This window comes from Macaca mulatta, chromosome 17 (genome assembly GCF_049350105.2).
Source record: "Macaca mulatta isolate MMU2019108-1 chromosome 17, T2T-MMU8v2.0, whole genome shotgun sequence".
Taxonomy (NCBI): Eukaryota; Metazoa; Chordata; class Mammalia; order Primates; family Cercopithecidae; genus Macaca; species Macaca mulatta.
This window is the reverse complement of record NC_133422.1, coordinates 20,442,538-20,467,640: the sequence shown is the minus strand read 5'-3', so window position 1 is coordinate 20,467,640 and position 25,103 is coordinate 20,442,538. Positions and strand designations below refer to the sequence as shown.

Sequence of the window (25,103 nt, the reverse complement as noted above, 5' to 3'; positions counted from 1 at the left end):
AAATTGACAGTAATACAAAATGGCATGTTCTAGATAGTAAAGGTACTTCTTTTCTTTTTCTTTTTCTTTATTTTTTTTATTTTTTATTTTTTTTGGAAATAGGGTCTTACTCTTTCACCCAGGCTGGAGAGCAATGATACCATTATGGCTTACTGCAGCCTCAACCTCTTGGCTTCAAGTGATCCTCCCATCTTAGCCACTTGAGTACCTGGGACCCCCCAGTGTGTACCACCATGCCTGGCTCATTTCTTTTATTTTTTTGTAGAAATGGGGTTTCATCATGTTGCCCAGGCTACTGTTGAACTTCTAGGCTCAAGTGATTCACCTGCTTCAGCTCCCCAAAGTGCTAGGATTACAGGCATGAGCCACCATGCCTGGCCAGATACAACTTTTCTTAAAAAGGCGTCACCTCCCCACCACCCCCCCCCACCAAAAACAAACAAACAAAAAACCCAAATCAAAAAAGCTTTATCTTTACCCTTTCACAACAAAATTACTTTATTTTTATGTGTGCGAGACAGAGTCTCACTCCTACCCAGGCTGGAGTACAGTGGCATGATCATGGTTCACTGCAGCCTCAATCTCCTGGGTGTAAGCAATCTTCCCACCTCAGTCTTCCCAGTAGCTGGGACCACAGGCACATACCGCCAAGTCTAGCTAATTTTTATTTGTTTTTATTCTTTGTAGAGACAGGTTCTCACTGTGTTACCCAGGCTGCTCTTAAATTTCTAGGCTCAAGTGATCCTCCTACTTTAGTCTCCCAAAATGTTGGATTTACAGATGTGAGCCACCACACCTGACCCAAAATTACTTTCTGTTTTCAGTTTTTCATCTCTTATTCTCTCCTAAACTTTTTCTAATCAGTTTTTTGTATTTGTTTTTACCTTTGCTGTACCGTGAAAACTTTCCTTTTAAAACAACAGTGACCTCCATGTTGCCAAATTCAACTGTCGTTTTTTTTCTCAGACCTTATCTAACTTGATCTGCCATCAGCATTTGGCACAGTTGCTCATTCCTTATTCTTGGAAACACACATGCTTTGTTTTTTTCCTACATTTCTGAGTACTCCTTTTAGCCTTCTTTGTTAGTTATGCCTCATCTTTCTTAATGATGCCTCATACTTCTAAATGATGGAGTGTCCCAAGAATCTGTCATTGTTACTTTTCTAACCTATAGCTTTAATATTATATACATGTTAATGTAATATAAATATAAATACATATGTATGTTAATTATTCCCAAGTTTATGATCTCTAGCCCATACCTCTAACCTGGGCTTTAGGACTTTATATTCAACTCCAGGACTGCATATCTCATTTGGTGTCTCTAGTCTGGTAACTAATGAGCATCTGAAGCTTAATGTGTTCAGAATTGAACTCTGATATTCCTCTACCTCAAACCATTGCCATTTGTCCTCTTTCCTGTCTCAGTTTTGGTAACTGCGATCTTTCCAGTTGCTGGAGAAGGGGGGTGCCCCAGCTCCAAGAAAGAGAGAATTCACCTTTCTATCCAGGTCCTTAGTCAATTGATGGTGCCTACCCACATTGGATGAGGGCAGATCTTCCTTATGGAGTCCACTGATGGAAATGCTAATCTCCCTGGGCACTTTGGCGCACACCTGTGATCCTTGTACTTTGGGAGGCTGAGGCAGGTGGATCACTTGAGCCCAGGAATTTAGGACCAGCCTGGGCAACATGGCAAAACCTTGTCTCTCCAGAAAATATAAAAATTAGCCAGGCATGGTGATGCATGCCTGTAGTCCCAGCTATTCGGGAGGCTGAGGTGGGAGGATCACCTGAGCCTGGGAGGTTGAGGCTGTGATCAGGCTACTGCATTCAGGCCTGGGCTACAGAACAAGACTCTGTTTCAAAAAAATAAAAAAGAAATGCCAGTCTCTCTGGAAACACCCTCACCCTCACAGACATACTCAAAAATAATACTGTACCAGTTGTCTGGGTATCCCTTAATTCAGTTAAGTTGACATCTGAAATTAACCATCACAAGTCCACCCCTTGTCAACTTGGCACCCATGTGGCACCCATGTGCATCTCCTTAAACCATACTTAATCTCCAAATAGAGACAATTGCGAAATTGTAGTTCTGCCTAAAATGATACAACTACCCTGCATGCAACTGAAAATGCACTGATTTCTCCCCAGAAGAGGAGGTAAAGCTCTTGAATGTTGTTCTCCTCTTATATCCCACAATTTAATTATATGATGTAAAATTAACAATACTTGGCCAGGCATGGTGGCTCACACCTGTAATCCCAGCACTTTGGGAGGCGGAGGTGGGTGGATCATGAGGTCAGGAGTTTGAGACCAGCCTGGTCAATATGCTGAAACCCCGTCTCTAAAAACACAATAATAAAAATAGAAAAATTAGCCAGGTGTGGTGGCACGCACTTTTAGTCCCAGCTACTCGGGAGGCTGAGGCATAAGAATCGCTTGAACCTGGGAGGCAGAGGTTGCAGGGAGCTGAGATCGTGCCACTTCACTCCAGCCTGGGCAACAGAGTGAGACTCCGTCTCAAAAAGATAAAAAATAAATTAACAATACTTAAATACTGACATAAAGTAAATACATCTTATGTTACGTAGTAAAGGAGTAAGAGGAAAGAACACAAAGATATTTGCTTTGTTATATCTATGTGTATATACACACAAATGTATTCTGAACAAAATAGAGAGAACATAGTCACGACAGTTAAAATCCTCATTTCCCCAACTGGTCAGGTGGTTATAGCTGGCATTGATAACTACCTTCATGTACTACACATTCTGTATTCTCTTTGCCTTCAGCAAACGCCTTAGCTGGTCGTGGTTCTTTATTTGGTGGGGTCTTCATTCTTAAAGGGTTTGGGCTATTAGTAGACCTTCCTGGATTGGGTTGTTTTAGTTTCCCGTCGACTTATTTACAGGGCATGATAATACTAAGCGATGCCCCAAGGGATCTCCTGTATTCCAGATATGCTCTTCTTTACCTGCACTGTGAGTTAGTAGTCCAGCTTCCCATTCCTAGTTTAGATTAATCACCCCCAGCTACATTGACTTAGAGGCATGAGGAGCCCAAAGATGCTGGATGGTAGTTTTGACTCCAGTTCCACGGAATCATTGTTGTGTTTCCTGGTGGAAGTATTCCTCTCTCTCTGGACTAAGACTTCTAGGCCAACAGAGCATAAAGTTACGGGAACAGGAAGCAAAAATTTTGCTAGTGGGTAATGGTGAGTAGTGCCATTCCTATTTGTATTCCTTGGTTCAGGAAACAAGGAATATTGAATCCTGGCTATGGGAAAAACAGTACCATGTGGTGGATGCTAACTCAGAATGTATACAGCCTTCTAGAGAACCTAGCACCAGACCTGCAAGGTATTATCACCTAGCTGGCACTGTAACTGCATCGTCTAAGGTCCATTTCAACATCCTGTCAAGCTGGCTGCTTCAGGATGGCAGGGAACATGGTAAGACCAATGAATTCCATGAGCTTGAGCCCATTACCCCACTTTTGTGACTGAGATAAGTTCTATGGACGGGAGCAGTGCTGTGTAGAATGCCGTGATGGTAGATAAGGCGTTCTGTGAGTCCATGGATGGTAGTTTTGGGAGAAGCATTGCATGCAGGAAAGGCACATTTGTATCTAGTGTCTGTTGCAGTAAGAACAAACTGCTGCTCCTTCTGTGATGGAAGCAGCCTAACGTAGTCAACCGGCCACCAGGTAGCTGGCTGATCACCCCAGGGAATGGTGCCATACTGGGGGCTCTTTGCTGGTCTCTGCTGCTGGCAGATTGGGCACTCAGCCATGGCTATACCCAGGTGAGCTGTAGTGAGTGGAAATCCATGTTGCTGAGCCCGTGAATAACCTCCATCCCTGCCACCATGTCCAGGATTAGCCCCCTGGGCAATGACAGGTGGCTGGGGAAAATGGCTGACTGGTGTCCACAAAACAGGTCATGCTATCCGCTTGATTATTAAAGCCCTCCCCGCCCCCCCAGCTAAGGTCACCCTTTGGTGAGTATTCACATGAGACAAATGTCTTCACGTCTGTTGCCCAGTTAGGAGAGATCTCTTCTGCCCCAAATTTCTTTGTCACCAATTTTCTAGTTATGTTCCTTCGAAGTCCCTGAGCATCCTGTCAAACCATTGTCAATAGCCCATGCATAGATGTATAATCACACATCTGGCCATTTCTCCTTCACAGCAAAGTGCACAACTGGGTGTGCTGCCGTAAGTTCTGCCGACTGGGAAGATTTCATGACTGGATGTTCCAGAAAAAGGGCTGTAGCACTGCAGCTGTCCGCTTTTGGGTGGTGCTCGCATATCACGCAGAACCATCTGTAAACAAGGCTCTGTCAGCTGATTGTAGAATATTCCTCATGAGGCCAGAGGTACAATCTGGGTGAGAAAAGACAGTATAGCACCAGGAACCATGGGCATTTGGGCCATTTCATGTAACTTGTGCCTTTAGGACCTACGCAGGCCCAATCACATATATGTTACCTCGGTTTGATGATGGAATGGTGCTATGCACGCCCAGCCTTGTGGCTTCGAGTGGGTCAGGTAACACCCACTTCATGATAGACAAGTAGATTGCATAACTTGGTGGCCCGTGGTGAATGTTCAGTTTCTACTAAGGTCCAGGAGCAGGTCAAGAGCTGTCTCTCAAAAGGGAAGTATTACCTGCAGATGATGGCAAGGTCTTGCTCCAAAATCCTACAGGCCTGTGCTGTGATTCACCTATAGAGAGAGGCCTGCCAACTGCTGATACCTCAAGTACCATTGGATCTCCTGAGTCATAGGCTCAGTCATTTGTTACAGGTTTGTTACAGATTTGTTACAGGTTTGTTACAGATTTGTTACAGAGCCTTCTCTTCTGGGTCCTACTTAAAACTAGCAGCTTTTCTGGTCACTTGGTAGTTGGGCTGGAGTAACACTTAAATGAGGAATGTGTTGCCTCCAAAATCTAAATAAACGACTTCTCAAGTATTGTGCCTTTTTCTTGGTAGTAGGGGGGGCCAGATGCAACAATTTATCCTTTACCCTAGAAGAGATATCATGATATGCCTCACACCAATAGACCCCTAGACATTACACTGAAATAGAAGGCCCTTGAATTTTAGTCAGATTTATTTCCCAGCCTCTGACATGCGATGTGTTATCATTAAACCTAGAGTAGTTGCTACTCGTTGCTCATTAGGTCCAGCGAGCATAATGTCATTGATATAATGGACTAATACGTTACCTTGAGGGGAAAGGTGATCAAGATCCCTGTGAACTAAATTATAACATAGGGCTTGGGGGTTGATATATCCCTGAGTTAGGACAGTGAAGGTATTTTTGGCCTTGCCATTTGAAAGGAAACTGCTTCTGGTGGGCCTCATGGACAGGTATGGGGGAAAAAGGCATTTGCCAGATTGATAGCTGTATATAACAAATACCAGGAGATGTGTTGAGGCTAAAGAATGAACTCATATCTGGTACAGCAGCTGCAAATGGAGTCACCACTTGGTTAAGCTTATGAGAATCCACCATGATTCTCCTAGATTCATCTGTCTTCTGCATAGGCCGAATAGGGTTTATTTATCATGAGTGTGTCTCTTTTGTTTGCTGTATAGCAAGGGGCTAGAACAGTACCTGGCACATAGTAAGTGCTGAGTAAATATTTGTTAAATGAATGACAGAGTCCCTCAAATCAGTCACTAACTTGACATTGGGAAGTCACTTGGTACAGACCTCTTATCTCTATTTTTAAAGTGGGATTGGATTGGATTCGTGTTTTAAGCTTTCCTACAGTGAAGACTTAAATGTATGGAGTGTCAAGGTTCCTTGAAGGCTTTATAAGAATTCAGCTGCTTAAGTAAAAACTTTAGAAACCACTGGACTGGATAAAGTATCTCTAAGGTCTCTTCCAGTTCTGCGATGATCAGTTCTCACAGTAATTGTAAGTGGGGCTGTTGAGGAAATCCTTCTGCAAAGGAGGCATTGAAATTGAGACTTGATGGATGGATGTTCATTAGGCAGAGGTCGGGGACAGGATGGGAAATAAGGCAAGTGCTTTTCAGGCCCAGGGAAGAGTTACAAGGAAGTGAGACAAATAGGAATGGGACAATTCAGGAAATTTCCGTACAGCTGTCAGGGGCTGGGGAGTGAGGGGGAGTCAGGAAGATAGGGCTGGAAAAGTCAGGGAAGTTAAAAGTCAGATTGTGAAAGCCTTGAACACCGTAATAGTCTGGCTTTTAATTTTGCCTCTAAGAAGTCAGTTATTTTTATTTCTTTTTGTTTTTTGGGCCGTAAGTGATAATCATTTCACTCTCAGAGTTGTTCTTAAGGAAGACTTCTCTAATAGCAGAGTGATAGGTGAATTTAAAGTCGGCAGTTGGTGGTAGAGAAACAGGAGGAGACTGTGATATTATTTTTCTGTGATATGATGAGTACTCTTTTACCTGAAGAGTAGCAAAGGAGGAGCTTAAGTTTCATTCTAAACTCAGTATAAAAATTAGATTTCCTCTCTGCAACATTTAGAGATTATTGAATAGTAGGTTAGCAAATGTCTTTGAGTGACTGCTGTGTGAAGAACAGTAACTAGATAGATGCTGGGGCTACATAGAAACAGAGCAGTGGTGGCCGTGTGTGGTTGTTCACGCCTGTAATCCCAGCACCTTGGGAGGCTAAGGCAGGCAGATCACTTGAGCTCAGGAGTTTGAGACCAGCCTTGGCAACATGGCAAAACCTTGCCTCTACAAAAAATACAAAAATTAGCCAGACATTGTGGTGCACACCTGTAGTCCCAGCTACTCAGGAGGCTGAGGTGGGAGGATCGCCTGGGAGGCGGAAATTGCCATAAGCTGAGGTGCCAAGGTCCTGTCACTGCACTCCGGCCTGGGTGACAGAGCAAGACTCTGTCTCAAAAAACAAAAACAACTGTCCTCTGCCCCCCAAAACAAACAAACAAAAACAGCAGTGGTTCTCATAAGCCTGACCTCCACCTGTACTACTGAATCCATTTCCAGGAGTTGGCATGTGTCTTCATGAAGTTCCTTTAAGGGGTGCATTCCTGGTTACAGGCTCCTGAAGTAAAAGATAAATTATTTTTAATATTGAATTTAAAATTTAATTATGAGAGATAAAATATCTCTATACAAACAACTTGAGATTGCAGTCAGCCTATTACCTGGGAGCTTTATAAAGAATATAATCATACCATCAGTTCTTGGTTATTTTTAATATCAGAGGAAACGGTAACACCCAGAATAATACCTGCAATAGAACCTTGAATTGATCTATATCAAGTCATAGGGGCCAAGTCATGTCTTTAAAGATATTTCAATGTTTACTAAAATCCTGATATACTACATTTTTCCCCTCAGTGAGCAGTTTTAGGAAAGTCACTCATTCATGTCTGAGTTTCTGCTGAGTTTTGGGCCCTGTCCTAGGTGATGAGAATATAGTGTAGACAAAAGCCATGGCCCCTTTTGCCTTTGATAAGCTCCTGAAAATACATAGACTGTTGTCTAAGAGGACCACTTTTGGAGGGTAGTAAAATGTACCACCTAGTTACCTGTCCGTGCAGAAGTGGGAAAGAGGATTTGGTTTAACAAAGCTAGTGATAGAGCATAGAAAATTAACTATGTTTTACGTTTAAGCTCACATGTAGAAATTCTGCACAATTCTTGGAACCTGGAATTATACTTTTGAGAGGCATTAACATCAACAAAATAAATTCTGCTTGATTGAAAGATTTGTAACAATCTCAGTCTTTTAAATTTTATTTTTCTATTTAAATAGTGGGAAACATTGATTTTGATCATTTGCCATGTTAATGGTGTGATCTTTTCTTTTTCCATCTCTGATAGTGATAGCATGTTAGCTTCCAACCTATGGGATGGTTTCAAACAAAGCTTTTTTTAGCCCAAGTTTCCTAGATATGGAAATTAGAGTATTCTATATTTTTGTACTAGAAGTTTTCAGATTTGAGTTCAAAGAGAAGAGGTAACGATAAAAAGGAAAAATAAGCCCTAGCACAATAAATTCTTTTTATAAATTCTGTTTCAGTGGAGGAAATAAATAGTATCTGAAATTTAGTTGGCATTTAAATTCATTCAGTTGACTCAATCTCTCTAGCTAATAGTTCAAATATACATGTTGACAATTCCAGGAGCAGCCATGAAAGCTTTATAGTAAGATATATACTGACTTGATCCATATCTAATTTTAGAAATAAACATATCCACAGTATGTACATTTCATATACCTAAACGAGATTTCTTTTCTTTGTCTTCCTTTCCTTTCCTTTTCTTTTTCTTTTTTTCTTTTTCTTTTTCTTTTCTTTCTTTCTCTCTCTCTCTTTCTTTCTCTCTCTCTTTCTTTCTCTCTCTCTCTTTCTTTCTCTTTCTCTCTCTCTCTGTCTCTGTCTGTCTCTCTCTCTTTCTTTCTTTCTTTCTTTCTTTCTTTCTTTCTTTCTTTCTTTCTTTCTTTCTTTCTGTTTTGGGGTACATGTGCAGAACTTGGAGATTTGTTACAGAACATGGGGGTTTGACACAGTCTTGCTCAGTCACCAAGGCTGGAGTGCAATGGTGCAATCTTGGCTCACTGCAACCTCCGCCTCCCAGGTTCAAGCAATTCTCCTGCCTCAGCCTCCCAAGTAGCTGAGATTACAGGTATCTGCCACCACACCTGGCTAATACCTGTATTTTTAGTAGAGATGGTTTTGCCATGTTGGCCAGTGTGGCCTTGGACTCCTGAACTTCAGTGATCCGCCTGCCTTGGCCTCCCAAAGTGCTGGGATTACAGGCATGAGCCAACGTGCCTGGCCTAGATTTCTTTTTTTTAAAGTCAGTTTTATTGAGGTATGGTTTATATGCAGTACAATTTGCCCTGTTTAGTTTTATAGCTCTATGAATTTTGACAATGTACATAAGTCATATACCAGTACCACAATCAAGATACAGAATGTTTCCATCGCCCTATAACAGTTCCTTGTCTTCCTTTGTAGTCAATCCCCTCCCCTCATTTCCAGCCCCTAGCACTGATAGGATTTCTGTGCCTTTTATTTTGCCTTTTCCATTATGTCACATATAAATGGAATCATACAGAGTCATAGAGTCAGTCTTATTTTGTTCAGCCTAATGCTTTTAGGTTCATCCATGTTGTCACATATATCAGAAATTCAGACCTTTTTTTGTTGCTGAGTAGCGTTCCATTATATGGATATATTATACCATTCCATTACATGGATTTATCCATTCACCCATTGCTGGACATTATTTGAGTTTTCAATATTTGGTGAATGATAAAACTGCTATATATATTTGCATAGAAGTTTTAAAATAGACATGTATCTTCATTTCTCTTGGGTAAATGCCGAGGAAGGGGATTACTGGATCATGTGGTAAGTGTATGTTTATAGAAACCACTAAACTATCTTCCAGAGTGGCTAAACTTTTGCATTCCCACCAGCAATATATGAGAGTTGTAGTTGCTCCATGTTCTCATCAATACTTGGTATTATTGGTGGTTTTTGTTTTGTTTTGTTGTGGTATTGTCACATTAATTTGCATTTCCCTATTGAGTATTGATGTTAAAATATTTTCATGTACTTTTTTGCCATCTGTGTCACTTCTTTAGTGACGTGTCTATTCAGATTTGACTACTGAAAAACTGGTTTGTTGGCCGGGCGCGGTGGCTCAAGCCTGTAATCCCAGCACTTTGGGAGGCCGAGGCGGGCGGATCACAAGGTCAGGAGATCGAGACCACAGTGAAACCCCGTCTCTACTAAAAAAATACAAAAAATTAGCCGGGCGCGGTGGCGGGCGCCTGTAGTCCTAGCTACTCAGGAGGCTGAGGCAGGAGAATGGCGTGAACCCGGGAGGCGGAGCTTGCAGTGAGCCGAGATCGCGCCACTGCACTCCAGCCTGGGCAACAGCATGAGACTCCGTCTCAAAAAAAAAAAAAAAAAAAAAAGAAAAACTGGTTTGTTTTCTTGTTTTTGAGTTGTGAAAGTGCTTTATGTAGTCTGGATAGCAGTATGTGGACTTATTTTAATCCTCATACTCTGTGTGGTAGATACTATTAGGCTAAATAATAGATAAATAAGTTATGATGCAGGATTGTTAAGTAACTGCCCAAGATTACATAGCTAATAGGTAGCAGAGCTGGGATTCAAACCCAAATAGATTGACTAGAACGTGTGTCAAACTGTTTGCCTTTTTTTTTTCTTTGATTCTCTCATATGCAGAGATTGACTTATTGGGGCTGTGAATAGAACAAGGATCCAGTTCCTGTAGGTGATAGAATAATGCTAATAGGGACACTCCTGGGCAAAGGGATAATATCTTGTAATGGCAGCTCTGGAGTCATCTCCTTAGGAACAGCTAAGATATTTGTTTCTGTTGGAGAGGTATATAATTATTTTTCCTTTAATTCTCTTCACATTACTGGTGGCCAGAGTACTTCTTTTAAATTATGTTTGGAATATTTGCCATTATTAAGTAATGGGGTGCTTTATATAAATGGATTTTCTCAATAGCAGAAGCTTATCCTTTTAGGTATCTGTTCTTCATAAAACATCTCACACACTTGATGTTACCCACTTTGGCTTTCGAAGGCCTGTCTTACACTAATGCTGACTTGGAGACACTTAGTGTATGGTAATATACTTAGGGAATATTACAACTTATTGACCTTATATAATGGCTTCATATGGAATACTTTTAAAGTTATATTTATTTTTAGTTTTATAAGGTGGGTTTTTTTTATGTCATTATCAGCTCTTTCACTTTTTCTGACATCTTTTATAATACTGTTCCCCTCTTTTACCTGTTACAATTTTCATTTCTAATTAGCCAAAAGAAGATAATCACATTGTTAGGTTTACATTAATATTATCTAAAATAAATTTCAGATATGGAAAATTACTTGGGGGGAACTTTCCAGTGAACAAGTGAATCTCCCGTGACTGCTCAGCGGACCTTGTTTCTTGGTGCATGGGCTCTGAATAGTCATTTTGTGTAAGTGAGCTAAAGTAAGCTAAATATGACATTTGACAGGAGAAAACATGATCTATATTTCTTTTTAACAAATTTTTAATTAACAGTTTGTAAAACCATGGAGATTATTTTTCAGTAAAAAGATAAACCAAGCAACGTTCAGTGTAAGAAATAAATAGGCACTTAATAGGCAGAAAGTCGGTTCACAATCGTTGCAGTTTTGCAGCATTTTGTAAAGTTCCTAAGTCAGTGACAGCTTGTGCTCTCATCTATGCCTCTGGTAAGCCAGAATAAACTCCCAACTCATTAACTAAAGGGAGCAAACCTTGCTAAATCCTATTTACTTTTTGTAAGATACCAGGATGAAGGCTGTCTATTGAGCTGCATTTATCATTTCAAGCGCTTTGGAAGTACTTAGTGCTTTCAAGCCATTTTGATTAATTTAAGCTCTTAGAATAAATTAATAAGTATATTCACCCAGAGGCCAGGATAAGTAAGTGTAGTAATATTTCAGTGCTTTGGGCACTTTGTCAGATGTATTCTGACTTGGAAGGCAGAGCTTCGCTGGCCACAGTTGTCCCCTTAGGCTGGCCTTGCCACAAGTGCAGCGGAGCTGTAGCAGGATGCCTGGCACAAGAGGCTTGAAATACACATAGAACGTTTTGCTTGAAAGGTAAATCAAACTGTGGCTATCATTTGGAAGTAGCAGAGTTATGAACTATGATCATACCGATAATTTTTAAAAAGGGTTTTATCGAGCTTGCAGTTTATTTAAAATCATTTTGCTTTGTTGGACTCTAAATTACTTTCTAACATTGGGGTGTGGGTTTTTAAAAAGTCTGTAAACCAGTTTAATTCACACTTATTTTTCCACTGAACTTTGAATTTTCTAGTGGATTTTATCTGTTTAGTGAACTTATAGATCTGCATGTGCCTTTGTAGTTTGCTAGCCTTTCCAGACTACGCAGCAATATAGCTCTTTCATAAAAGGGTTAATGAGTAGCCAGATTATACTCACCAGTCCATTGTTACATTAGGAGCCACCGAGTTTGCTATCTCCCTTCCATCCCCTTTCACACTTTATTCATTTCACAGTTTTATTTGGTACAGTAAAGTAACTTTTAAAAATTGAGATTTTTATATTTTAAAACAATATATAGTTTTAAATTTTGCTCTCTTGTAGATTCTTACTCTCTTTTATTGTTAGTTTTAAATTATGGCAATTAATATGAGCTTAGTAATGGTCTAATCAAGGTAGATCTTGCACCTTGCCTCTTCTTCCCCACTTTCCTATACCGTTTTTACCTGCAGATTTGCATGTTTGACCTAGCAGAATAATTGGGTCCACAGCAACATGGGCGTGCCTCCCTTAGAAACACTTGGTTTCATGTATGACTCATAAGCTGAAGCACAGACACCACTTCCCCAATCTACAGGAGCCATTTTAACAGCTAAAACTTGTCGGATTGCTTTTTATTTTCAAGCCCAAAAGACGATAGAGAAAGAATACTTGAAGGTAACTTGTTACGATTTTGTATGTTTGCTTCTGGCTGTTTCTTGAGCTGATAAACAGGGTGGTTCTTACCTGTGGAAGAACATGGCTGAATGTGTTCTTTAACTCTGATAAAATGTGTGTGGTCAGTCACATGCCTGATTGAACTTAATTGCTAGGAGGAAACAAAGCACTGAAATTCTGGAAGGTTTTAGATCTTCTTGTTAAAGCATTTTATATGTCTTTGTGATTTTTTTTTCTATGTAATTTAAGAATAAAAGAGGTTTTTTGTTTGTTTGTTTGTGTTTAAGTACCACAAAGCAAACTAAGGTCAAATTTTAATTTAAAGAATCTAATTGTATTTTTTGGGGGTAGTTGAAGTTATAATTAAGTAAACCGTATTACTCCTGTGTGATATGGATGTTAACAATCCAGGGGCAGTGGCTTTGTTTTGGCATTTTAGCTAAGGGTGAAGTTTTGGGACAACTCAGTCATAAGGTGTTGCTCATTGACTGTTACGGTTTTTTTTTTTTTCCTCCCTCTCTGTTTTTAAAGTTAATGAAATTTTATTACACATTTCATTTTGGAAACCCAATAGAAGTTTAAGTAAAGTGAATGAGTATTTAGATAATAAGTAAAAATGAATATTAGATTATTTAGATAACAAAAGTGAATATTAAATAAAGAGGAAGAAAGACGAGCAGGATTCATTTACTATTAGGAAAAAAATGAAGTTTTATAATTCACACTGGAAACTTGTTCTGAGTAACAACCTTAGAGGTAAAGCTGTCTTCTGAGGAAACGTGGTTATTTCAATTTTGTGTAAAAAGAAAAAGTGATGCGTATTGGCCTTCCTTCTGTGTTACTGTACTTAAAATTTGCTTGCTTTGAATAAAAAACCTTCTGTAAATGAAAAGATTGCTCAGTCTTTTCCTGAAGTACTTGTCATTGTAGTTACGAGATTTTGGCTGGTGAGTATACATCCTGCTGTGCCTTAAAGTCCTAGGTGCTCTGTAAGGCTGAGTGCAGTAGTATTTCATTTCTGAAACATATTTATGAAGATAAAAATTGGAATATGCAGTGATTCCAAAAAATAGAGTTTTTGGATATAAAACTTGCCAAATCATTTCTTGTTGATCAAAATGATACTTAGCTAGTTCTTTGAGAATTTGCTATGCACTTTCTAAGTGCTTGAAGGCCTGTCAGATTACAGGGAAGACAGAAAGGCAATCAGTTATTATTTCTTACTCTTTTGTAAGGATTGTTGATATTAACATCTCAATTTTGCGGTCTTACAAGAAAGACACAGCGGACATTTTACCAATTCATCTGAGCCATTTGCTATCATCTTTGTATATTGCTGGTTTAGTCAGCCTTTGAGTAAGCAAAAGCTGTATTTACCTCTAGTCTGGTCTGTGTGAAAAATCTAATGAAGACTTTTCTATTTTTTTTTTAAATTTTTTTTTAAGGTGGTGATCCATAAGAGAAAAATCAAGAGGCACACAAATAAGCGGCCATAATTAAGATCTTATTTATTAAAGAGAAGTAGAGGAAATTGGTTTCTTAAATTTAAGAAGCTGGTACAGTTTAAGTAAAATAGATATTGTTTATATATTTTCTTATGTGATAAGGACTGAAGTGGAGCTTCAAGGAGAAGGGAGAAGGGGGAAAAAAAAGAGAACCAAGAAAAGACCAGAAAAATTTATTCAGTAGTTCCCTCTCCACGTTTTTCCTTCCATAAGGTTGAATGTAAGTTTGAACTGAGACATCAGAATGAAATTTAGAATTACTGATTTATAGAACTTCAGTGCTGTAAGTGACCGAAGATTGTCCAACTGCCTCACTTTTGTAGATGAAGAAACAGTGGCCCACAGAGGTCCTGTGATTTGCTGGAGGTCATGCAGTGCCTCATGGCTTCCCAGTCTGGAACTGCTCGTGCCAGTGCACAACAAGTGATGCTTTGTTTGAAATGCTCTGTGTTTCCTTAAGAGTAAATAAAACCTTAATTAAGATGTTTGGTGATAATCTTGGTGATAAGTTGCAACCAAATGGATCAACCAGTGATTTTGAAAATGTAGTTAGTTTTCTTTTTCATCAGAAAGATGATGCATTCATTTTATTTCTACAACAACTTTTTGTTTTTCACTGTTATAATTTTTTTGTTCATGACATTGCTTATTTTAAGATGGCTTTAGACGGAAATATAAAGAGTTGAGAATTTAATTTGAGCTTCTAGATACAAAGACAGTTTTATTTCTGCTTTAGTTTTACCTCATTTTTTTTTTTTTTTTTTTTTGAGACGGAGTTTCACTCTTGTTGCCCCGGCTGGAGTGCAGTGGCACAATCTCGGCTCATCGCAACTTCTGCCTCCCAGGTGCAAGCAATTCTCCTGCCTCAGCCTCCCAAGTAGCTGGGATTACGGGCATGTGCCACCACGCCCGGCCACTTTTGTATTTTTAGTAGAGACAGGGTTCCTCCGTTTTGGTTAGGCTGGTCCTGAACTCCCGACCTTGGGTGATCCACTCGCCTCGGCCTCCCAAAGTGCTATGATTACAGGCACAAGGCCACCGTGCCCGTCCTTACCTCATATTCTTTTAGGAGGGCAAATATTGTTTAATGTGATACCTTGTTGTACTAAAGTATGTGTATTTGTAAAACTCTGCGTGTGAATTTACAAAATCCAGAGGTGTCTAAGCTTTCACATTACACTTATCTTAAATTTGACCTTATTATAAGGTAGTTAATCTCATTTTATCTTTGTTACATCTTCTCCTCCTCCTTTGAAATAAGAGAATTGTTTGGTATCTACAAACTCTTTTGTCTGTTAACTTTTTGGTATGTTTTATTGGGGTGGTTGGAACATCTCTAGGTTTGAAATTTGGATTTTTAATAGTTTATGCATAACTGCTGAATCTCCTAAATGTCTGAGTGCCCTAACTCAATTCAGTGTGAAATCGTCCACAGTGTGGCCATCATTGTTCTAAACAACAAAAGGCACAAAAGGCTAGGAACATGGACTTTATCCTCATAAACTTAAATTCTTGTTGGGAAAACAGGGCTTGTTAACAAGTGAAGTAAAGAATGGGACCAACCACTGACTAGGTAAATTCAGGTTCAGATGGCCTAGAGATAAAAGATGACTGAAAGAATACTCAGGAGAGTTTATCTTGAAGGAATGATGAATGTTGAAGGTCGAATAGCATTTACTATGTTAAGAAGAGCGTCTTCAGTAAGAATAAGAATATATGCTGTTTGAGAGGAGAGAGGTTTTATTCTGTTTTTTCTGCCTTTTTCAACCTTTGACAAAGTACCAAGCACATATGAGTAGAGAGGTATTATTTGCTGTAATAAACCTTTGGCTACTCTTTTTTGCCATCTTATGTGACAAATTCAGTTGGCCATCTTGCTGAAGTTAAAGATGGCACATCTTTAAAAAGCACTTGGCCCTCAGCTTAATCTCTGACTGGTGTCTGCGTGTTGTAGGTAATACTATCTGATAGTATTACCTTTAAAGCTGTAATTGTCAACCTTTAGTGTAACAAAGAATCACCCAGCTTTAACTCAGAAATTCTGATTCATTAGGCCTAGGATTTGCTTAAACAATCAGCATTTTTTCCTGTGTACCCTAAATGATTATGATGTAGGTGCTTATATGCCACACTTTCACAAAGAGAGGTTACAGGTTTAAGGCTATGAAGAGGAATTAGCTGTTTTGCATTTAAATATGTGAGATTTTAGGCAGCAATGCTGTTTTGAAGCCCGTAGCCTCTAGTAAGGAAGGAAAGCAACTAGGGTACTTTTTTATCAGTGTTGGAACCCATTTAGGCTCCTTTCCCATCCCAGTTTTCCCTTTCTCTAGTCCATTTTTTTGTTGTGCTATATGTTGTTCAGCCATGCGGCTATCCCTCTTTCCTTTTCTCTGATCCACCCCCGCAGCCTACTGCCATATTGACCATAATAAATAAAGTAATCTTTGTTTTTTAATGAAATTAACCTATTTTTTATTTCTCAGTGAACTCTTTCAGTGTTAGTTGTTTTGGTTCCAATTGTTGCTTCTTGGTTTCCCTCTCCATCCTCTTGTTCCTGGGGCTTTAGGAAAAACACCCCCTTACTGATTTAGGGTGGCATTTACAGCTTTTTGAAAGCTCTTCTCTCTTGGGAAATACACTATTATTATTTGTAATATTTTTCTTTTCTTTCTTTTTTTTTATGGGGGGGCAGGGGCGACTTGAAGACCAGTGTGATAGTATGTACTTGTTTGAGTCTGGGAGGAAGTAACTTTTTTTAACCCTGTGATGCTTGGGTATGAGTTTTGAAGCTTCTTCAGATATTTAACTGCATCTTTGATTGCATATTTGTAGGTCTGCCTAACATTCCATCTCACCTAATGGGACATTGTTCGGTATTCACTGACTTGTATAAATGAGAAGAAAAGTCCCCTCAGTTGAATTGTTTGAAGATAATCATTGCTTTCACAAATTAACCAGCATGTTTTGCTCCTTTACTTAAGAGCTGCTTCATATAAATGGTTGAAATTAAGTTAGTAATATTATTGAGTCAACTCCAATGATTAGGACAGTTTCCAACTATCTGAACAATTTTTCTTCCGTTAGTATGGAGAACCTACAAGAGAGTTTTTTGTGTCTTGTCAAATGAACTGTATACTATAATAAAAGTGGCTGTTGAGCAATACTACACCTGTCTTTTCTGGTCATGGTTCTAAGCACCTTAAGTTATTATATGAGAAAAATAACTCATTGTGTGCTATTTGCTTTGTTGACAGAGAGGGAGAAATTATGCAGATAAGCTTCAGATGTACAAATTTCTATGCAGAAACGTTTTGATTCCTTCTCTTCCAGGTATTAACATCATCCTCATTGTCAGAGCCCTCTTGCCTTCCATAGTTTGTATGAAGATTGGTTTAACAATTTTTATATTAAAAGCTATCAAAAGTGATATATGCACACCATTCAAAATTTAATTCATAGGTCTATAATGAAAAGGAGCCTCCCTCCTCTACCCCTTCTCACTCTCAGTCCTGCTGTCCAAAGGTAACCACTGAGAGAAGTTGTTTTTATTTTTTAAGTTTGTGTTTTCATGTGATTTGTCCTCTTCCTGTGTTCTACTCTGTATATTAGAAGCTCTTCAAAGTAGCAGGCACCAGTGTGACTTTACATGCTGCAGTATCTACATGATAGATGCCCAGTCATACAGTGATCATTATGTCTGTGCTGTTACATAGTGCAATTTTAAAAATCTAAATATAATTAAAGAAAATTAGTTTCTGGGTTTAGAAAACAATCCTATAAATAGTAAAGCTATAAAATTTTATAATAAAACTATTAAAATGAAGTGATTTAACAATTTATATACATCTTATTTTTTATATCAAAATACTAAATGAGAGTTTAGTATTGTAATGGGGCAATTCATTATTTTTTCTTTAAAAATGAAATGCGCAAGTAGGAGAATATATAAAAGATATAGAGTTTAAATAAAATTGTAAAGTGTTACAACATGGGTAAACATTTCGTAATGTTATTTAAAGTTTTGCCTCATATTTATAAGTATTTTCAGAAACAACCCGTGTTAAGAAATATAGAGTATGTCTATTACCCTAGAAGGCCCCCACTCCTATTCGTGTTTGTTTCCTTTAAAAAATAACTACTATCCTGACTTTTGTGATAATCTTTTCTTTATAGTTTTACCTCTTTGAACTTTATACACCTGAATCACACCATATATTCTGTAGTGACTTTGCTTCTTTCATTCAGCTTTGTGACTTATCTTACTTTTCATTGCAATATAGTATTCTATTGTTTGTCTATACCAGAATGTATTTATTCTCTCTTGTTGATGGCATTAGATTATTTTCAGCTTGGGAACACTTGTACATGGTTCTCTGGAACATAAATGTAGAAGTTCTCTAGAGCAGTATCTTCACATTGAGGGATGTGAAGGCTTTGCAGAGTATAGATAGTTTAATGTAATTTAGAGATCTTCATTATCTTTCCTAGGATCAGATACCTGCCAATGATGACTTCTAACCCATTCAGAATCTTTCTATGGTGTATTGCCCTGGGGTGTAAAATCCACCAGGACCCTAAACAGATGGCAGTTGATGCATTACAGAGTAAGCTGTAGACAACAATATATTTGACCCCTAAAACAGTTCAGTATGCTTGTCATTTCTTAACTAGAATTAAATTATTTCAAACATAATTTTGAATAAAAAATAAATTTTAATAAATACTTGTTCCCAATTACGCATATAAAAACAACCCTACTATATTGATATACATGTAGTAAAGTTATACAAATACATAATAGGGAAGATATCAATTTTAGAATAGTTGATGAGTGGGCACTGTAGCTTATGCCTATAATTTGAGCACTTTGGAAAGCCTAAGTGGGAGGATCACTTGAGGCCAGGAATTCGAGACCAACCTGGGCAACATAGCAAGACCCTGTCTCTACAAGTAGAAAAAAATTTTTTTTTTAAAATTAGCCAGGTGTGGTGTCACACTCCTGTAGCTCCAGCTGCTTCGAGAAGCTGAGGCAGGAGGATTGCTTGGGCCCAGGAGTTAATGCTGCAGTGAAATGTGATTGTACCACTGCGCTTCAGCCTGGGTGACAAAACACGAACCTGTCTCTTAAAACAGAGAGAAGAAAATAAAATCAAACTTAGAATAGTCCAAGAAGGGATGAAATGAGACTGGAGAGGGATATTAGAGGAGGCTTTAACTGTAGATGACCTTTTTTTCTTAAAAACAAAACAAAAAAAACCCCAAAAAACCAGAAACAAGCTATGGTAAAATATAAAGCTAAGTGGTAGATAGATGAATCCTCTTTGGTTTAACTGTTTCATAATACTCTTTTTTTTTTTTTTTTTCTTTTTTTTTTGAGATGGAGTCTTGCTCTGTCGCCCAGGCTGGAGAGCAGTGGCATAATCTCAGCTCACTGCAACCTCTGGCTGCTGGGTTCAAGTGATTCTCCTGCCTCAGCCTCCCAAGTAGCTGAGATTACAGGTGCCCACCACGGCACCCAGCTAATTTATCTTTTTTTTTTTTTTTTTTTTTTTTTAAGTAGGGATGAGGTTTTGCCAGGCTGGTCTTGAATTCCTGACCTCAAGTGATCCACCTACCTTGGTCTGCCCAGTGCTGGGATTACAGGTGTGAGCTGCTGCGCCTGGCCTCATAATACGTTTTTATCTGTAAGCTGTAGTTTATTTTTGCCTCACATTGTAAGTATCTTGAGGAATAATATTTAATTTGACTGGTAGTAAAAGTTGACTTAAAAAAAAGTGGCAAATAAACTTTGCATCAGAGCCAGGGGCACTGAGATGCACCTGTAGTCCCAGCTACTTGGGAACTTGAGGTTGAAGGAATGCATGACCCCGGGAGTTTGAGACCTGGGCAACATAGTGAGACCCTCGTCTCTCAAAAAAATGAAAACTCTGCATCACTTAAAAATGGGGTCAGGCACGGTGGCTCAATCAAGTCTGTAATCCCAGCGCTTTGGGAGGCCAAGGCAGCTGGATCACTTGGGCCTAGGAGTTTGAAACCAGTTTGCAAAACATGATGAAACCCTGTCTCTACTAAAAATACAAAAATAAGCCGGGCATAGTGGTGCATGACTATAGTCCCAGCCACTTGGGGAACTGAGGTGGGAGGATCACTTGAACCCAGGAGGTCAAAGCTTCAGTAAGGCATGTTCGTGCCACTATACTCCAACCTGGGCAACAAAGTAAGACCCTGTCTCAAAAAAAAAGTTAACTGCCTATTTCAGTGAAAGGGATTGGGTAGATTCAGATGTAAGTGTTATAAGACTGTGTGTCTGTCGCAAATAACTAAGAAGATCTAGGCATACTTCTGGATGGATAAATAGTAATTTCCAGTTGAGATCCATTAACAAATTGGAGCTTTAGTTACCTAGAAGTAATTTAGTTAGGTTTCATCTTCAGAATTATCCCACATTCAAATATTTTTCAAAAACACATTTCAAAACAAAAACGTTCATAAAATAATTAGTATAGTATTAACATCCATGAATGTTTAAGTAGCTAATAGATTGTTGCATCTAACCAGATTTACTGGCATATTCAGTGTTTCATCTTGCTTCCTGATCAGTGTTTCATGTAGCTTCCTTAGAATTCTTACTGTAATGATAGCAGTTCCTGAATCTTTAGTGATTTTTGTTGTTACCGTTACAAACTCCTGGGCTCAATCGATCCTCTTACCTTGGCCTCCCAAAATGTTGGGATTACAGGCATGAGCCACCATGCTTGGCCCAAAGCATGTATATTTAACACCATTATTTTTAATCAAGGAAAAATTCCCAGAGAGTTTTTTTTTCAATATGCTATTCTGAGAAAAGACTCCTTTAAAGGGGCATATAATAAATAATAATATTCTATAAGTAAAAAACATATATTGATAAATATGACCTAGGAAAACAAAAGCTCTTTGTGGTCCTCAATAAATTTTAAGAACATAAAGAGATCTTGACACCAAAAAGTTTGAGAACTGCTGCACTATTGCAACTAGTAATTTAAATATCTTCTTAGAGTTTTACATTATTAAATTGAAGGTAAAAAAACACAAGCTTTCTAAACCAAACAACTAGAGTAAAAACATTAATTTGAAGTTTTTTTTTTTCCCAATGAGAAAAATCATAGACGGTCACCTTTACCATTTATTTACTTGTGTCTCCTAGCCCTTTCCACAAAGAATAACCAATTCTTTAAAATTGGGAAGTATATTAAATTATTACCTTTAAAATTAGGCCGGGCGCGGTGGCTCAAGCCTGTAATCCCAGCACTTTGGGAGGCCGAGACGGGCGGATCACGAGGTCAGCAGATCGAGACCATCCTGGCTAACCCGGTGAAACCCCGTCTCTACTAAAAAATAGGAAAAACTAGCCGGGCGAGGTGGCGGGCGCCTGTAGTCCGAGCTACTCGGGAGGCTGAGGCAGGAGAATGGCGTAAACGCGGGAGGCGGAGCTTGCAGTGAGCTGAGATCCGGCCACTGCACTCCAGCCTGGGCCACAGAGCGAGACTCCGTCTCAAAAAAAAAAAAAAATTAAATTAAATTAAATTAAAATATATTAAACTTTGTAGCAAAGGAATGCAAATTAAAGTCAAATAACCCCCCTGTGTTTTTATCTATCATATTGACAATAGTTTAAGTATTGTGGGTCGTTGCAAATGACATTAAATGTCCATGCAGGTGTTCTGTTGCTAACAGTATAAACTGAAAAAATCTTCTGCAGGACAGTTGGCATTATGATGTCAAATGCTTGGAAAGTCTATGTTTCTTTTGATAGAATTCAGTTCTTGGTAGAAAATTTAAGGATGGGACCAAAGATTCAGTTATAAGGATATTTGAATCATATCCTGTGATTGTGTAGCAGTTCTCAAACCTTACACTTTTTTTTCCCCCAAGCTTCATGCTCTTTGTATCATCTTTATACTATTAAAATTGAGGCTCCGGCCGGGCGCGGTGGCTCAAGCCTGTAATCCCAGCACTTTGGGAGGCCGAGACGGGCGGATCACAAGGTCAGGAGATCGAGACCATCCTGGCTAACACGGTGAAACCCCGTCTCTACTGAAAAATACAAAAAAAGTAGCCGGGTGGGTTGGCGGGCCCCTGTAGTCCCAGCTACTCGGGAGGCTGAGGTAGGAGAATGGCGTAAACCTGGGAGGCGGAGCTTGCAGTGAGCTGAGATCCGGCCACTGCACCCCAGCCTGGGCGACAGAGCAAGACTCCGTCTCAAAAAAAAAAAAAAAAAAAAAAAAAAATTGAGGCTCCCAAAGAGCTTTGGTTCATGTGGGTTACATTTACCAATATTAACCAGTGTTAGAAATTAAAACAGAAACTTGAAAAATATTAATGTATTTATTTACAAATAATACGCCCATTACATGTTAACATAATTATTGTTATGAAGGACAAGTTTGAGCCAGGTACAGTGACCCAAGCCCAGCTACTTGAGAACCTGAGGCAGGAGGATTGTTTGAGCCCAGGAGTTCAAGTCCAACCTGGGCAACATAGCAGGACCCTGGTTTTTTTTGAAAAAACACAGTGTAAAAAAAGACAAATATGTTTTCCAAAACAAAAGCTGTACCGAGAAGGGTGTAAATCTTTTATCTTTGACTTCACAGAAGACAGCTATATTCTCATACCTGCTTTTGCATGAAATCTGTTAGAATACGTTGCTTTAGTTGAAGAATATGAAGAAAATTCGGCCTCACACAGATGTCTAGTTGCAAAAAGTAGATGTATTTTAATGTCCACTTCAGATAATTGTGGATATTCTTTGATACTACACCAAAGCTCATCAACAAATGCTAGTTTTTTAAAGGTTAGAACAATGAGATTCTGAAAACCTATGAATGAACTTTTTGTCCCCTGTAACATTAACATCCATGGGTCTGTCTTGTACTTTGAATGGATTGATTTTTTTTTTTTAACCTAAGCAAGATTTTGTAACATCATGCATGAGTCATTTGTGTATTGCAAATGTTGACATAGTATCAGAATCACACCAGTCTCATCGGAAAAGCCTTTTAAATGCATTGAGAAGTCAACAGAGTCAAAGCAGTAGATACAAGTTTTCTAAAATTCTGATTTTCAATTGAAAGCTTGCATTTTATAATTGGTGACAATTGCTGTTGTTTTCCTTGACGTGATGGGCATGCTTTATTCAGTTTTGGAAAAATTTCTGCCAGATATCCAATTCTGAATAATAATTAGTTATTTTAAGTAAAAATTACATTCATGAAAGCAGCAGCTAGTTTTAAGCTCACACGTCGAAGAGTAATAGCATAAATGCTTTTTCTCAAGACAACAATGCTATTTCTGTTTATGCCAGAAGTAGTACTTTATTTGTACCTCCCATTTTATCACTCAGAATATTAAAAACATGTATTTAATGGTTGAGATTCAAGAAAATAGTTTTTACTCTTCTTCAAAGACATTCTTAAGTGAAGTCACCTTTTTAAAATGTGAGTGCCCAGTGGTAAGGAGTAGACTCGTGGCTTGAGGGTGCAGCCTTGGTCAGGGCAGAGACACTTGCAGTTTCATCCTCTTTTGCTTTTGCATCATCAGGGCAAGTGTCAACACAGTGGAAAAGCCAAATAATACCTTGCCATTATTATGAAAAGAGTTGTGATCTCAGGAGCCCCCTGAAAGAGTCTCTGGATCCTTTGTGGGTCTGAGGATTACATTTTGTGAATCACTGTTAATAGTGCAACATTAGAAATAATACAAATGTCTAAAAATTAGGGGTGGATTAAATAAATGTTATATGGCAGAAATATAATTTTATTAAAGTTTATGTTAAATATAAGGTTATAACACAATATTTTTCTGTTTTTGGCACCTCTCTAATGAGGAAATCAGCATTCTTCAAAGAAAATGAAGGCGTTGGTTCTGAGCCTCAGTGCTTCCATTTAGTTGATGCCTTTGTGATTAAGAAAAGGGAAGTTGAAAGGCAGAAGGTGGCAGTTACTGTCTTCTCCAGTAGGCTAAGGGATGTTTGTACAGCAATTTTATTTTTACAGTAAAAGGAATTGGCAGTGGTATCAATCATTTTTAGATACTTTATAATAATAATAATATGTGGAATGTGCCTTCAAATGAAATTCTTCCAGTAGACTCAATTTCTCTTTAGGCATTTTCTGATCTACATTTTCCCGTTGTGTTCTTAACTGAGAGAGCTTTCAGTTGCTGCATATTATTTAGCTTCAGACTGAATTAAAGAAATGAGTTATAAGCAGGTTAGAAGGCTACTGTTGAGTTGAGTCCCTTGGGCTTCCTGCTAAGACCTCCACACAGGGCGTTCCTGAGGTGTATTATCTGTGCTCTGCAGCAGGGAGGAACCCTTTTTGTGAGCGGCATCATTGAAGATTGGCTGCTTTGTGCATTTGAGGTATTTCTCTTTGTTATAATGGAAGCCTAATAATAATCATGACTTGTCTTGAGTAAGGTTTAATATTTTCCTAAGTACCAAGTTCTAAGGAGGGTTTGATGTTTAAAATTCCTTTCCAAATAGCCATTGTGTTTATTCAAAATTGTATGTCTTAGATAAACTTGTTAAAGTGTGCTGGAAGAATATATACAGCATGCTGTGTATATAAAGTTTTAAAATATACTATACAAAATGTATGTACTAAATTATAAGGAAAAATAAGATTTTAGGTTTAAGTTTGAATAATTCATTGGAATTAATGTTACATGTGTTTTAGTTTGAAGGGCAACTTAAAAAGTTTGTATTTAGACATAAGGTATATTGTGTAAATTACTTTATTCAAAATGTTTTCGTTGCAAACTGAACATCGTGCCTGATCCTTTTGATCTGTAGATCAGAGAAAAACTTGCATATTGTTATAGGATAATTTACAACCTTTTAGTCTTAAGAATAAACTGAAAGGAAGATGTAATGCTTATCTGCCCTTGGTAGAACAGAACAGTTACACATGGTTAACTGTGTTTGATTGTTGGGTAGGTGATGGACACTAGGTTCTCCGCAGCTGCTCTGAGACTCCCCCACTCCCTCCTCGTCCCACCCGCCGCCCCCCTCAACCCTTAGGGTTATTTCACTAAGCATCAGAGCCAGAGGATAGGGGAGG

General features: G+C 38.6%; 1 protein-coding gene across 3 annotated transcripts in view; it reads left to right on the top strand.

The window, feature by feature from the left end:
• Positions 1-25,103, top strand: part of ELF1 (E74 like ETS transcription factor 1) — a 114,327-nt gene that overhangs the window by 17,329 nt on the left and 71,895 nt on the right. Inside the window, exon 1 of one of the 3 annotated variants that reach the window (XM_015120889.3) lies at positions 12,408-12,496. The exons of the other annotated variants lie outside the window; for them this stretch is intronic. The gene's annotated coding sequence lies outside the window, so the exon portion shown is untranslated. Of the gene's footprint in view, positions 1-12,407; positions 12,497-25,103 lie in introns of those variants that run through there. 3 annotated transcript variants of the gene reach the window in all.